The sequence below is a fragment of the Schistocerca piceifrons genome, chromosome 1, assembly GCF_021461385.2.
Source record: "Schistocerca piceifrons isolate TAMUIC-IGC-003096 chromosome 1, iqSchPice1.1, whole genome shotgun sequence".
Lineage (NCBI taxonomy): Eukaryota > Metazoa > Arthropoda > Insecta > Orthoptera > Acrididae > Schistocerca > Schistocerca piceifrons.
The window spans coordinates 665,736,253-665,750,209 of NC_060138.1; the positions used below are offsets into that span (position 1 = coordinate 665,736,253).

Sequence of the window (13,957 nt, forward strand, 5' to 3'; positions counted from 1 at the left end):
ATTGCCCTTCATCCATAGTTTACAGCATATCATGTGACAAAAGGGCATGTTGAGTTTTGGACAAGCAAGGCTTTCTAAAACAATGCTGATTCATGGACATAAGCTTCTCAGTATCGGTAATAAGTTCAAGGATTCTGCAGCAAACCGAAATTAGGGATATCGTTGATCTGGAATTTTGCATGTCCATTCTTTTACCTCACTTTTTTCCAGTTGCTTGGGACTTTGGGCTGGGCAAGAGATTCGCGATAAATGCAGGCTGGGTAAGACACCAATATCGTAGAGCACTCTGTGCAAAAAAGAATTTGAATTCCATTCAGACCTGCTGATTTATTTGCTTTCAAATCTTTCAGTTGTTTCTCTATCCCAGGGATGCTTATTACTGTGGCATCCGTACGGGAATCTGTTCAATGGTCAAATGGCAGTATGAATGATTCAACTGTGTGAACTATTTCTTGAAAATAAAATTTAAAACTTTGGCTTTTGTTTTGCTATCTTCAACTGCCACACCAGATTGGTCAACAAGGGACTGAGGGGCAGCCTTAGACCAGCTTAGTGATCTTACATAGGACCAGAATTTTCTCGGGTTGTCTGGCAGATATTTTGCGAAGGTATGACAGTGGTACATGATGTGTGCTTCACGTGTAGATCTTTTCAAAGACACACAAATCTCTACTAACCTTTGTTTGTTGTCATTTGTGTGTTCTCTTTTGAACCGAGAGTGGAACAGTATCTGCTTCCTCAACATCTTCCGAATTTCATTATTAAACCATGGTTGGTCTTTTCCATCCTTTATACACTTACTAGGCACATAATTCTCCAGACTATGATTTACAACCTGATTAAACTTTGCCAATAATTCCTCCGCATTCATCTTACTGGAAGTAAGTGATGTCAGTTCACTGTGTAAGTGAGATGCCAACAACTGATTATCTTGTCTATCTAGCAGAAATACTTTCCTAGCCTTTTTGACTCATTTATTAACTTTCTTAACCATAATTGCTATAATGACACAACGACATCATGGTCGCTAATCCCTGTTTCTACACTGACATTGTCAAAAGGCCTAGTTGTAGCTACAAGGTCTAAGAAATTTCCATTGCTAGTGTGCTGCCGAGCTAGCTGCTCAAAACAGTTTTCAGAAAATGTTCAAAAGTATTTCACACGACTGACTGTTTGTACCCCCTCCCCCACAATGAATCCAGTCCATACTCGGTAAGTTAAAGTCACCACCAACTAGTGTTGCATGATCTGGATGTTTATGCGCTACTACCAGTAGACTTTCTTTGAAAGACTCTAAAACTGTCACAGGGAAATCGGGTTGTTGGTAAAAACTTCCACCAATTAATTTGGTTTCACCTATACTTGTGATACATGATCACATAACTTCACTGTCACACTCAACTTCGACTTCAATAGAGTCAATATTTATGTCAACTGCAACAAACACTCCCCTCTTATGGCCTCTAATCTGACTTTACAATAAATGCTCCACGACTTACTAAATATCTCAGAGCTTTTCACTTTGGGTTTCAGCCAGCTCTCAGTCCCAAGAATAATTTGAGCATGACAACTTACCTGAAGGGCAGTAAATTTGTGAACTTTATTACAAGTACTTTGACAGTTTACTGATAAAATTTTGACAGTCAAAAAGTTTCTTTACTCTGAATTCCATCTGACTTCCCTTGCTGCATATCGACTGGTGAGTGTTCATCAGAGCACCTCAAACTACCATCTAGCCTAAAAAGCTCTCATGTGCACTCCACACATACTGCTATCCAAGTAGCTGCTTCCTTTGTGTAGTGCAGTGTAGTGCACCACTGACTCATCAAGAGGAGTTCTAAAAGTCCTCATATGATAACGCTGGTCTAGAAATCTCCAGCCAAAACCATCACAGAGCAGATGAAGCTTTTGGTTGAGACCCTCCACTCAGCTCCAACCCAAAGGACCCGATCAACTCCGGGAGAAATGCTGCAATAATGTGCCTAACTTTGGAGCTCCAGACAATTAGTAACCCCTCCTCCTGAGTGTCTGTTTGAGCCCCGCAGAAGGAGTGGCGACCTGTCCACTCACAGGGTGAATAAGCGAGGTCAGGTGACCAGGCTCCACACTGGCGCTTCATCTTGAGCACCGCAGGCATGTTACCACCTGCCACTCACCTTGCTGTGAGGGCGGATCCACTGCAGCAAGTACACTAGAATGTGTCTCAGAAGCGCAGCCCATGGGCAAAACAAGCTATCTCTGAGGTGTCCCACGTGACAAGCCAGATTCTCCGCCACCACTACACCACGAGACAGCAGCCTGAAGGTGACTGACCATAGCCAAAAGTATAGCCAACTCCTCTTGCATCCACAAACAGTATGCACACATCCTAACCATCCTAGCAAGACTAACTGAAGAAGTAAATTATAAAAGCAGACAAAATCCTTGGTATGTAACATGAAGCTTTCCTGATGGGTCACCAAAAGATGCTGTTGCATTAAAGAGCTATGTAGCTGGCTGTACAGCAAGCAACTATTGTGCTACAGACTGAGTTGTGTTAGGAAGTCATTTCTAAAAGTATTTGTATGGAATATGGCCATATATGGAAGTGAAACATGGTTGATGAACAGTTTAGACAAAAAGAGAATAGAAACTTCTGAAATGTGGTGCTACACACAAATGCTGAAGATTGTATGGGTAGACTGTATAACTAATGAGGAGATACTGAACAGACTTGGGGAGAAAAAAAATTTGTGGCATAACCTGTTTAGAAGAAGGAATCGTTTGATAGGACATGTTCTGAGACATCAAAAGATAAGCAATGTAGTACTGGAGGTAAGTGTTAGGAGTAAAAATCTTAGAGGGGAAACCAAGACACAAATAAAGTAAGCAGATTCAGAAGGATGGAGGTTGCAGTAGTTATTCAGAGATGAGGCCTGCACAGGATAAAGTAGCATGAAGAGCTGTATCAAACCAGTCTCCAGACTGAAAACAACAACAATACAAAATTATCTCATTTCTTGAAAACATACCATAAGGCGTACCAAGAACGGACTGTGAGACATGTATTACAATTACTTAATTTCAAACAGTAAATTCTCTACGACTCAGAGGTGGTATATGTAATCAGACTTTGAAACAACCTTCCCTTTAAAAACGCAAATCCAAGCAGCATCCTACTACATAATGCTCAGAAAGTTATCACTATAATTCTGCACATCAACCTTTCTGCTTTGGATGATAGAACCATTTGCCACAGACTTTACACCAAATATAACAGTGGTTAAGACGATATCCCCTGTAAGATGCAATAAACATTGTAGTCCATATCATAGTCTTTGACTTGACAAATGCATACTACAACATACGCCACCAGAGACTGAAGATTATCATTAACAAGTGTGGAATATTAAAGAAATCTATCACGGGGGTGAAAGTAAGTGTTTTTGGATCAAACTGCAGAGGATAATACAGAAAATCATCATCTATATCTATACGCTGCAAACCATCATGAAGTGCATGGCAGAGGAAACTTCCCATTGCGCAAGTTACTGTATTAGGGTTTCTCCCTGTTCCATTCACATATGGAGCACTGGAAGAATGATTGCTTGAATCCCCCCCGTGCATGCTGTAATCATTCTAATCTTGTCATAATCTCTTTGTGAGCGATGCATATTCGTGGAGTCGTACTTGAAAAATCTGTTAGTAGATTTCTCAGGTTAGTTTACACATATCTTCAAGAGTCTGCCAATTCAGTTTCTTCAGCACCTCGATAACACTTTCCCATGGCTCAAATAAACCTGGGCCAACTCGTGCTGCCCTTCTGTGTATACATTCAATACCACCTCTTAGTCCTATTTCGTACTTATCCCATACACTTGAGCAATGTTCTAGAATACTTTACATGAGTGATTTGTAAATAATGTCCTTTGCAAACTGATTGCAATCCCCAGTATTCTACCAATAAACCTAAGTCTACCATCTGCTTTAACCCACAACTGAGCCTATGTGATCATTCCACTTCATATCCCTACAAAGTGTTATACACAAGTATTTGTGTGAGTTGGTTGAATCTAACTCTGACTCACTGATATTACAGTCACAAGATACTACATTTTTCCATTTTGTGAAGTGCAAAATTTTACATTTCTGAATATTTAAAGCAATTTGTCTATCTCTGCACCACTTTGAAATTTTATCAAGATCTGACAGAACATCTATGCAACTTTTTTTAGACAGAAATTCATTAAAGGTAACTGCACCATTTGCAAAAAATCTGAGTTTCCTATTAATATTGTCTGCAAAGTCACTAATATACAACATGAACAGCAATGGTCCCAACACACTTCCCTGGACTCACATGACATTACTCCTACATCTGACAAGGTCTCTCCATCCAAGATAACATGCTACATCTTCCCTATAAATAAATAAATAAAAATTTCAACTGAGTTGCAAGTTTCACTTGAAATCCCATGTGATCAAACTTCTGACAATAAGTGTAGGTGTGGTACTGAGTCAAATGCTTTTCTAAAATCGAGAAATACTGCATCTACCTGGCTGTCCTGATCCAAAGCTTTCAGTATGTCGTGTGAGAGAAGTGCAAGTTGGGTTTCACACTACTTATTTTCAGAATACATGCTGGTTGGCTTGGCACAGGTCATCCTATTCAAGATACCTCATTATGTTTAACATTAGAGCAACAACAAATTGATGTCAAGTATACTGCACAGTAGTTTTGTGGATCACTTCTACTATCTTTCTTGTAGACAGGTGTCACCTGTGCCTTTTTCCAAAAAGTGAGCATGGTTTTTTGTTCGAGGGACCTACAATAGATCATATTTAGTAAAAGTGGCTAACCCGGCCACAAATTCAATATAGAATCTGACAGGCATTCCACTGGGCTCTGGAGCTTTGTTCAATTTTAACGATTTCAGCTGTTTCTCAACACCACTGACACTAATACTGATTTCACTCGTCTTTTCAGTGATATGAGGCTTACCTTGGGATAATTCTCCTGGGTTTTCTTTTGCTACCCTCAGTTTCAGTTCCTGTCTCATTCGCTGAAGACTGCACACTAATGTTGGTGTTACTAACAGGCTTTACATACAACCAGAATTTCTTGGGGTTTTGTGAAAGACAGCTGACAATATTCTTCTGAACTGAAGTCTTCATGCATTGCTCTCTTGACAGCCAAATGCGCTTCATTCCACACCTCTCAATCTATAGTCCTATGCTTTCTTTTGCACCTGTTATGCCAAGAGTTTCTGTTTCTTTAGAAGTTTCTTTATAGTGACAGTAAACCACGGAGAATCCCTCCCATTATGAACTGTTCTACTGCATACATATCTATTCAGTGCATGATCAACTATTCTTTTAAACCTGAGCCATAGCTCCTCTACATGCTACTGCCCTGTGCTGAAAGTTTCAAGTTTCTCACTGAGATATGATACTTGTTCTAGTTTTCCTTTGTACTTCAGTAATCATTGTTGCTACAATAGTGTCATGGTCACCGATAGCTTCAATGTGGACATGCTCAAAGATCCTTCAACATCCAAACCAGCTTCAAATTGCAGAAGGGAGGGGGGACGGTTTCTCTCTCTCTCTCTCTCTCTCTCTCTCTCTCTCTCTCTCTCTCTCTCTCTCTCTCTCTCTCACACACACACACACACACACAAGCTGACACACTTCTCACTCACGCCTGCTGTAACTGATTAATTTATATACACTACTGGCCATTAAAATTGCTACACAAAGAGGAAATGCAGATGATAAACGGGTATTCGGGTATTCATTGGACAAATATATTATACTAGAACTGACATGTGATTACATTTTCACACAATTTGGGTGCATAGATCCTGAGAAATCAGTAGGCATACCCAGAACAACTACCTCTGGCTGTAATAACGGCCTTGATACGCCTGGGCATTGAGTCAAACAGAGCTTGGATGGCGTGTACAGGTACAGCTGCCCATGCAGCTTCAACACGATATCACAGTTCATCAAGAGTCGTGACTCACGTATTGCGATGAGCCAGTTGCTCGGCCACCATTGACCAGACATTTTCAAGTGGTGAGAGATCTGGAGAATATGCTGTCCAGGGCAGCAGTCGAACATTTTCTGTATCCAGAAAGGCCTGTAAAGGACCTGCAACATATGGCCGTGCATTATCCTGCTGAAATGTAGGGTTTCTCAGGGATCGAATGAAGGGTAGAGCCACGGGTCGTAACATCTGAAATGTAACGTCGACTGTGCAGAGTGCCGTCAATGCGAACAAGAGGTGAGCGAGACATGTAACCAATGGCACCCCATATCATCACACTGGGTGATACGCTGGTATGGCGATGATGAATACACGCTTCCAATGTGCGTTCACCGCGATGTCGCCAATCACGGATGAGACCATCATAATGCTGTAAACAGAACCCGGAATCATCCAAAAAAAAATTACGTTTTGTCATTCTTGCACCCAGGTTCGTCGCTGAGTACACCACCGCAGGCACTCCTGTCTGTGATGCAGCATCAAGGGTAACAGCAGCACGGTCTCCAAGCTGGTAATCCATGCTACTGCAAACGTCGTCGAACTGTTCGTGCAGATGATTGTTGTCTTGCAAACATCCCCATCTGTTGACTCAGGGATCAAGTCATGTGGATAAGATGCCTGTCATCTCAACTGCTAGTGATACGAGGCCGTTGGGATCCAGCATGGCGTTTCGTATTATCCTGAACCCACTGATTCCATATTCTGTTAACAGTCATTGGATCTCGACCAACGCGAGCAGCAATGTCGCAATACGATAAACCTCAATCGCGATAGGCTACAATCCAACCTTTATCAAAGTCGGAAACATGATGGTACGCATTTCTCCTCCTTACACGAGGTATCACAACAATGTTTCACCAGGCAACGCCGATCAACTGCTGTTTGTGTATGAGAAATCGGTTGGAAACTTTCGTCATGTCAGCACGTTGTAGGTGTCGCCACCGGTGCCAACCTTGTGTGAATGCTCTGAAAAGCTAATCATTTGCATATCACAGCATCTTCTTCCTGTCGGTTAAATTCCGCATCTGTAACACGTCATCTTCGTGGTGTAGCAATTTTAATGGCCAGTAGTGTATCATTGCTGATTAACTTTACTTTTTTTTCAAGTAACTGTATTAAGTGAGCTGCTTTTGGGGAGAGGGAAACCGGAAACTCATCCAAAGCAGTTGAAGGTTTATAAAGAGTCTGTTCACGTATTTTCAATACGTCAATAAATATGAGTCTGAATTCAAGCATGGTCTTATGTTCCTTGAAGAAAACCTCATGAAAAGTGGTTGTTTAGTTAGTGGGAAAGGGAGTTAAATCCCCTATTACATGATGCACCTAAACTGTACACCTATGCACAAGCGCCCCAAGCATGCATATCTGTAACTACAGACTGGTTCACGCAGACATATGGCATCATCCACATGGGATATACCTGGTGCACATGTCCAATAGATGGTAATAACACATGAAACAAGAAAAAAATGGAAAAACTGTCTGATTTCTTGGAAAGTCATTCGTTCTACTGCGCAAAACACAAGGGAGACCGTGTGATATATTGAAACGTCATTCACTCAAATTATTTCTGTGAGCTCAAGGTTCCTATTTCATAACACATTGTTTTTTATCATTATTTATTAAGAAATTGTTATTCTCATATGTAGGTTACTGCTGTAATGAATTAAGGCAAAACGTTTAGTTTTATATTACAACACTTGGTTACACAGGTATATGTACATCTAAATTTGCATTTATACAGCATTTTGCACATGGAGGACCCACTTGTTTTCAGAGCTATTGCCCTTGCAGTGACAGTAAATCTTCCAATTAAGGCAGAACAACGATGAAAACCGAGATTCTGAGATGCTGCTGTCTATGATAGAAGACGGAATTAGCAAGTGTGACACACTCACGAGGGAGGCTATCTCACCTTCTCGAAAGTAAGAATTCTATCGTATGTTTAAATGTTTTTTTGATCATACCAGCCTAGATCACTGATAAAATACCAGTACATGCCCTATTATGTTGCAGGCTGGTTGTAACATTACGTTTCCTGGCGACTGGGAAATCTTTTAAAAGTCTGGTTTTTAGCCACAGAATAGCGCAGCCCACCATTTCGAAAATTTGTGTGGGTGTATGCACTGCAATTTGAAACACTTCAAAGGACCAGTACTTCGAGGTGCACTTGTGTTATTTTTCCGTGTATGGAATATACAGGGTGAGTCACCTAACGTTACCTCTGGATATATTTCGTAAACCACATCAAATACTGACGAATCGATTCCACAGACCGAACGTGAGGAGAGGGGCTAGTGTAATTGGTTAATACAAACCATAAAAAAATGCACAGAAGTATGTTTTTTAACACAATCCTATGTTTTTTTAAATGGAACTCCGTTAGTTTTGTTAGCACATCTGAACATATAAACAAATATGTAATCAGTGTCGTTTGTTGCATTGTAAAATGTTAATTACATCCGGAGATATTGTAACCTAAAGTTGACGCTTGAGTACCACTCCTCCACTGTTCGATCGTGTGTATCGGAGAGCACCGAATTATGTAGGGATCCAGAGGGAACGGTGATGGACCTTAGGTACAGAAGAGACTGGAACAGCACATTACGTCCCCATGCTAACAGCTTTTTATTGGTCTTTTTCACTGACGCACATGTACATTACCATGAGGGGTGAGGTAAACGTACACACGTGGTTTCTGTTTTCAATTACGAAGTGGAATAGAGTGTGTCCCACTGGAAACGCGTCGACGTATGTGGTATCAGCTTGATGGTGCACCTGCACATTCCGCAATTAACACTAAGGCTGACCCTTGACAGGATGTTCGACGGGCATTTCATAGGACGTGGAGGACGCATAAATTGGCCAGCCCGTTCTCCTGATCTTACACCTCTGGACTTCTTTCTGTGGGGTACGTTAAAGGAGAATGTGTACCATGATGTGCCTACAACCCCAGAGGATATGAAACAACATATTGTGGCAGCCTGTGGCGACATTACACCAGATGTACTGCGGCGTGTACGACATTCATTACGCCAGAGATTGCAATTGTGTACAGCAAATGATGGCCACCACATTGAACATCTATTGGCCTGACATGTCGGGACACACTCTATTCCACTCCGTAATTGAAAACGGAAACCACGTGTGTACATGTACCTCACCCCTCATGGTAATGTACATGTGCGTCAGTGTAAAAGACCAATAAAAAGGTGTTAGCATGTGGACGTAATGTGCTGTTCCAGTCTCTTCTGTACCTAAGGTCCATCACCGTTCCCTCTGGATCCCTACGTAATTCGGTGCGCTCCGATACACACGATCGAACAGCGGAGGAGTGGTACTCAAGCGTCAACTTTAGGTTACAATATCTCCGGATGTAATTAACATTTTACAATGCAACGAACGACACTGGTTATGTATTTGTTTATATGTTCAGATGTGCTAACAAAACTAACGGGGTTCCATTTAAAAAAACGTAGGTTTGTGTTAAAAAACATACTTCTGTGCATTTTTTTATGGTTTGTATTAACCAATTACACTAGCCCCTCTCCTCATGTTCGGTCTGTGGAATCGATTCGTCAGTATTTGATGTGGTTTACGAAATATATCCAGCGGTAATGTTAGGTGACTCACCCTGTATATGTGCCACTTCAGAGTTTTGCAGTCCTTGCCCGTCGCACTGGGTGAAACTGCACGAACTCTCTCGCCTTCATTGCCAGTTTCTCTTTCCTGGCATGCTGAAATAAAGCAAGAGATGCAATCAAACCAAACATGAACTTACATAAGCTAACGCATTACGATACAAATCGAAAATCACCATGCAACTTTATTTGCATATTACTCGGAAATAAATGATTGCCGACGTGCCTTATTACGATACAGCAGGTCAGACACACACCTTTCCTCGCTGTATACCTGAATTAGGGCACTTAACACCTCTTTGCGCCATTCCATTTCTTTTACGGATTAATCAATAGAAAAAAGGTTTTCATAAACAAAGTATGAAAGAAAGTCTACCAGCCAGCCAGCCACACACACACACACACACACACACACACACACACACACACACACACACACAAAATCAGCATTTATACCAGCTTAATTACTGAAAAAAATGCGGAAAATCCCCGACACAAAAATCTGAAATAAGCAACTAGCCACCTAACAATAACCAAATAACAAGCAGAAAGCACTGTGGTACCCCCTTCTACAGATGCACGAGTTATCACTGCCTACCGCGCATGCGTGGATTGGTATGTTTTGAACTGCTCTCTATTCTAGCTCATGGATAATGTGTTGTTTCACCCATTTTACTGCTAGATGGCTGTCACGCTAGACCAGTACCGTTCGCAGTGGATCATCGTGTAATACCCCTTTTAGGGACTAAACAGTGAGGTCATCAGTACCTTGATCAAGGCATAATCCAATTGGAGTCATCACAGACACTCCAAAATTTGATTAAACTGCAAAGTAGGAACAGTAAAACTGAGGTACTGAAAGAAACACTGATGCCAGAGGCAAGAAAAAATTTAAGGTGATGTAAAAGCATAGGAGTTGAGCCCATCTCCCTTTTGGTGAGTAGACAATAGCTCCCAGGCCTCATCTGCTGTGGGAAGCACCTCCCCCAAAACTGATCCACACTGACCATTCTACATGTGTAGAAAGTACCTCACTAGATGGAGAGGAGATCTGTAATAGATAAATTGGAAAGAGCAAAACACAATCGACATCAATGCAATCAACAATACTAAAGTAAGGGGAGAGCAATAATCAGGTAGGTAAGTGAGTGGGCACACTCAAGTGTCCCCTGACGCTCAGCGCGTGACAACGAGCATCCCACCTACACCCTATCTCCCCCCCCCCCCCCCCCCACCAAAAAAAAATCAGTAACAGTCAGCGTTAAAAGATATGGGAATATCACTCACACCCTCTGAGGAAGCACGAAACACTGTACAACTGTTATTTTGGCATCAGCTAGTATCAATAATACACAAACCTTAAGTTCTTGCCTTCATAGGATTGCTATATAAAGGGACACTTCTAAAAAGTAAAATCAGGTGCAGCAGAAGAAAGGGCTACCCACATCTAAATGTAAAAACAGAATAAATCAGGTCAGCACGCTTTGAGAATTGTAGAAAGGATGATCATCTGCCAAAATGACACAGAAAGGCAGTTGATAACATGGTGAATATTTATGAAACAGCCAACTGTGATCTCCAGAAATTGGATTGTTCGTACAGCAGGAAGGCATACACACAGAATTTTGACATTTGAAGCACTGTTTTGGGTGTGAAAGTAGTTTCACAGCAAAATGGTAGATCACGATTTTTATTTAGTTGGTAAGTGAGTAGTCCCTCCAAAGTGAAGATGAATGCTCTGTTGTCACCCTTGTTGTCTGGTGGGCCTCAATGCACACAGCGTACCAAGTGGACTTCTTGTTTCTCCAGGATTTTTCTTAATACCTCATTTGCCTGCAGCATCAGGTCCCAGTGAAAAATAAATCCTGTACCACCTTCAGTCTCTTATGAAGTGTTATGGTAACAAACAGGTACGTCACCAAGCAGGAGAATAATGCTTGCAACATGGTAGGAGTGGCTATTTAATTAAAAACAGAACCACTTCGTAACCTACAGAGGAACAGATTTCTCTGGACGCATTTTCAACATTTTCTACAAAGGCAATCAACTTAGGAGATAGAAAGGACCATCATTAGCCCAAGTGGAAACCAGAAACTGAGGGGAGTACAAATATATAGTTCTCTTTATTTGCTGTCCTCCCAAGGTGTCACCAATGAGGGAAAGCTCCAAAGGTCCGCACTGCAATGGCTTGGGACCCACTGCTCAAAACAGGTAATGATTTGCACATGTGAAAAATGCAAAATCATGTAATGGTCATTTGTCCAAATTAAACTGTAGAACCCCTATAACCAAGTAAGTCAGAGAAAGTCAAAGTTCAGAGAAAAGTAAGACTATACCACTTCCAATAGCACTTTTGCCTAGCAGAGGACTGTAGTGTTTATCAAACCAACCTTAGGGTTGACGACTTAACCTTCACCTCAATAATTCTTACACAACACAGAAGAAAGGATCTACTAGCAAAAAGGTTGTAGGCACCACAGTGGGAAAATAGGCTTCATTGTCAGTTTTTGCAAAAAAAGGCACAAAGTACAAGTAAACAGATCAGCAGTAAAATGGTGGATGCACACGGTGCATCACCATAATCCAGACAAATTACCAATTTCTTTAAGAAAAATTACTATCAAAACATTACATATTACAAAAAAGGCTTTTACGTGGTACAAGGGGCAGGAGGTTCTCTTTAGAGAACCATCATTCAGTGTATACCTTTTAGCTTGAATAACAGCCTCCAATTAGATCTACAGCGTGCATATGCTGTATTGATATCGGCGAATGCTGCCCCAATGGTGGTCCTCAATAATGGGATACCAGGATTTCAAGATCATTTCAACTAAGCTTCATAGAAAGAGACTTAAATCAGGACTACTGGGGGCAGGGGCAGAATTTATTAGGCAAAAAATATTAAACTTACCATTTTTTACTACATGGCTCGTGGAAACATGGACCCAACTGTTTCCATCCACAGCTTCGCAACATTCTACATAGCATTAAAATAAATTTGCTTTTGAAACAGGTTTTTTTTTTATTCCTCCCCTACCTGGGCAACACTTACTATCTCGAGGCTGGCAGGAATTTTGTTTTGACAACAACAAGGCATCTCATATATTGCGTGTGAGCCAGCAGGCATTTTCCCAATTGGTTTGTGTGACTACCATAAAGCTCTTATCATCAGAAAAGAACCTAATTCACGCTAAATCATGATCTATTAATGAACATTATTGCTTTGGATGCTCCAAAATGAGCACCTGAACTCTTCTGAGACTTCAAAGTTCCTCACAATATGGTCTTTCAAGTGAAGCTTCCTTGTCAGTACACCGGAACCTTCACTTTACTTTTCTGAAGCCAAATATGTGTGGTAATCACAAAGTTTTAATTATACTTAGAAATAACTTATGCCATTACTGTTCTGCTTGTTTGCAGGTACAAAGCTATTCATACATGCTGAAATCCCCATGCCACAGTGCTGCAGTGTGCTGTTAGAGGAGTAAAAACAAAGTGGCAAACCCCAATGATATAGTGGATTACTGCACAGCAATTCAATTTATTTTCAGCATTTTAAGGGCAGTAATGGTTCAACAATCTGTTCCGAGTTGGTGGAAATCTACAGTAACACTGAACCAGGACACAGATATCAATGACAAAGACCAAATTGGCATATCATCTTTCTGTGAAAAAACATGAAACCAAAGAGAAGTTGAGGTTTTGGTGCTCTTAAGATGAGCATTTCACAATTGAAGTGACAGTGAAAATGATGAAAAAGTCATGGATCAGCTTTTCACACCTAGCAGACATTTTGAACATGACAAAGGTGGATTTTCATTCGGTTCCTTGAACGTTCATGTCTGTTCAGAAAAAATTGTCAAACTGAAGCAGCAATGGCAGTCTTGAAGCTGTGTCAGACCAATCCAAAGAATTTCTTTAGTTACCTAATCACCTTATCCTAGTGCCTAACCATCAGTGGGCAAAGTGATGTGTGTTTTTGGGGTAGTTTTGGTGTGGTGCTAATAACTAATATGCTCGTAAGGGGCCAAACGAGCACACGCGCATATTAGTGAAATTTCCTGATCAGGTTACAGGAGGCTCTCAGGATGAAGCAGCACTAGACGCCGTCCAAGGGGGAGTATTTTTGTCCACTACAACAACATAGATCTTTCTGAACAGGATACAGTCACACACTATAATTTTGAACCAGCAATTTTTTTCTCATCTCATGTATTTTATGAACATGGCACACAGTGACTTCTTGCTCTTTCCTTGGACAAAGAAAGCTTTGTGCAGCAGGTACTTTGAA

At 41.0% G+C, this 13,957-nt stretch overlaps 1 protein-coding gene across 8 annotated transcripts in view; it reads right to left on the reverse strand.

Annotated features, from left to right (window-relative positions):
- Positions 1-13,957, reverse strand: part of LOC124805641 (serrate RNA effector molecule homolog) — a 207,106-nt gene that overhangs the window by 158,638 nt on the left and 34,511 nt on the right. The gene's annotated exons all lie outside the window — the stretch shown is intronic.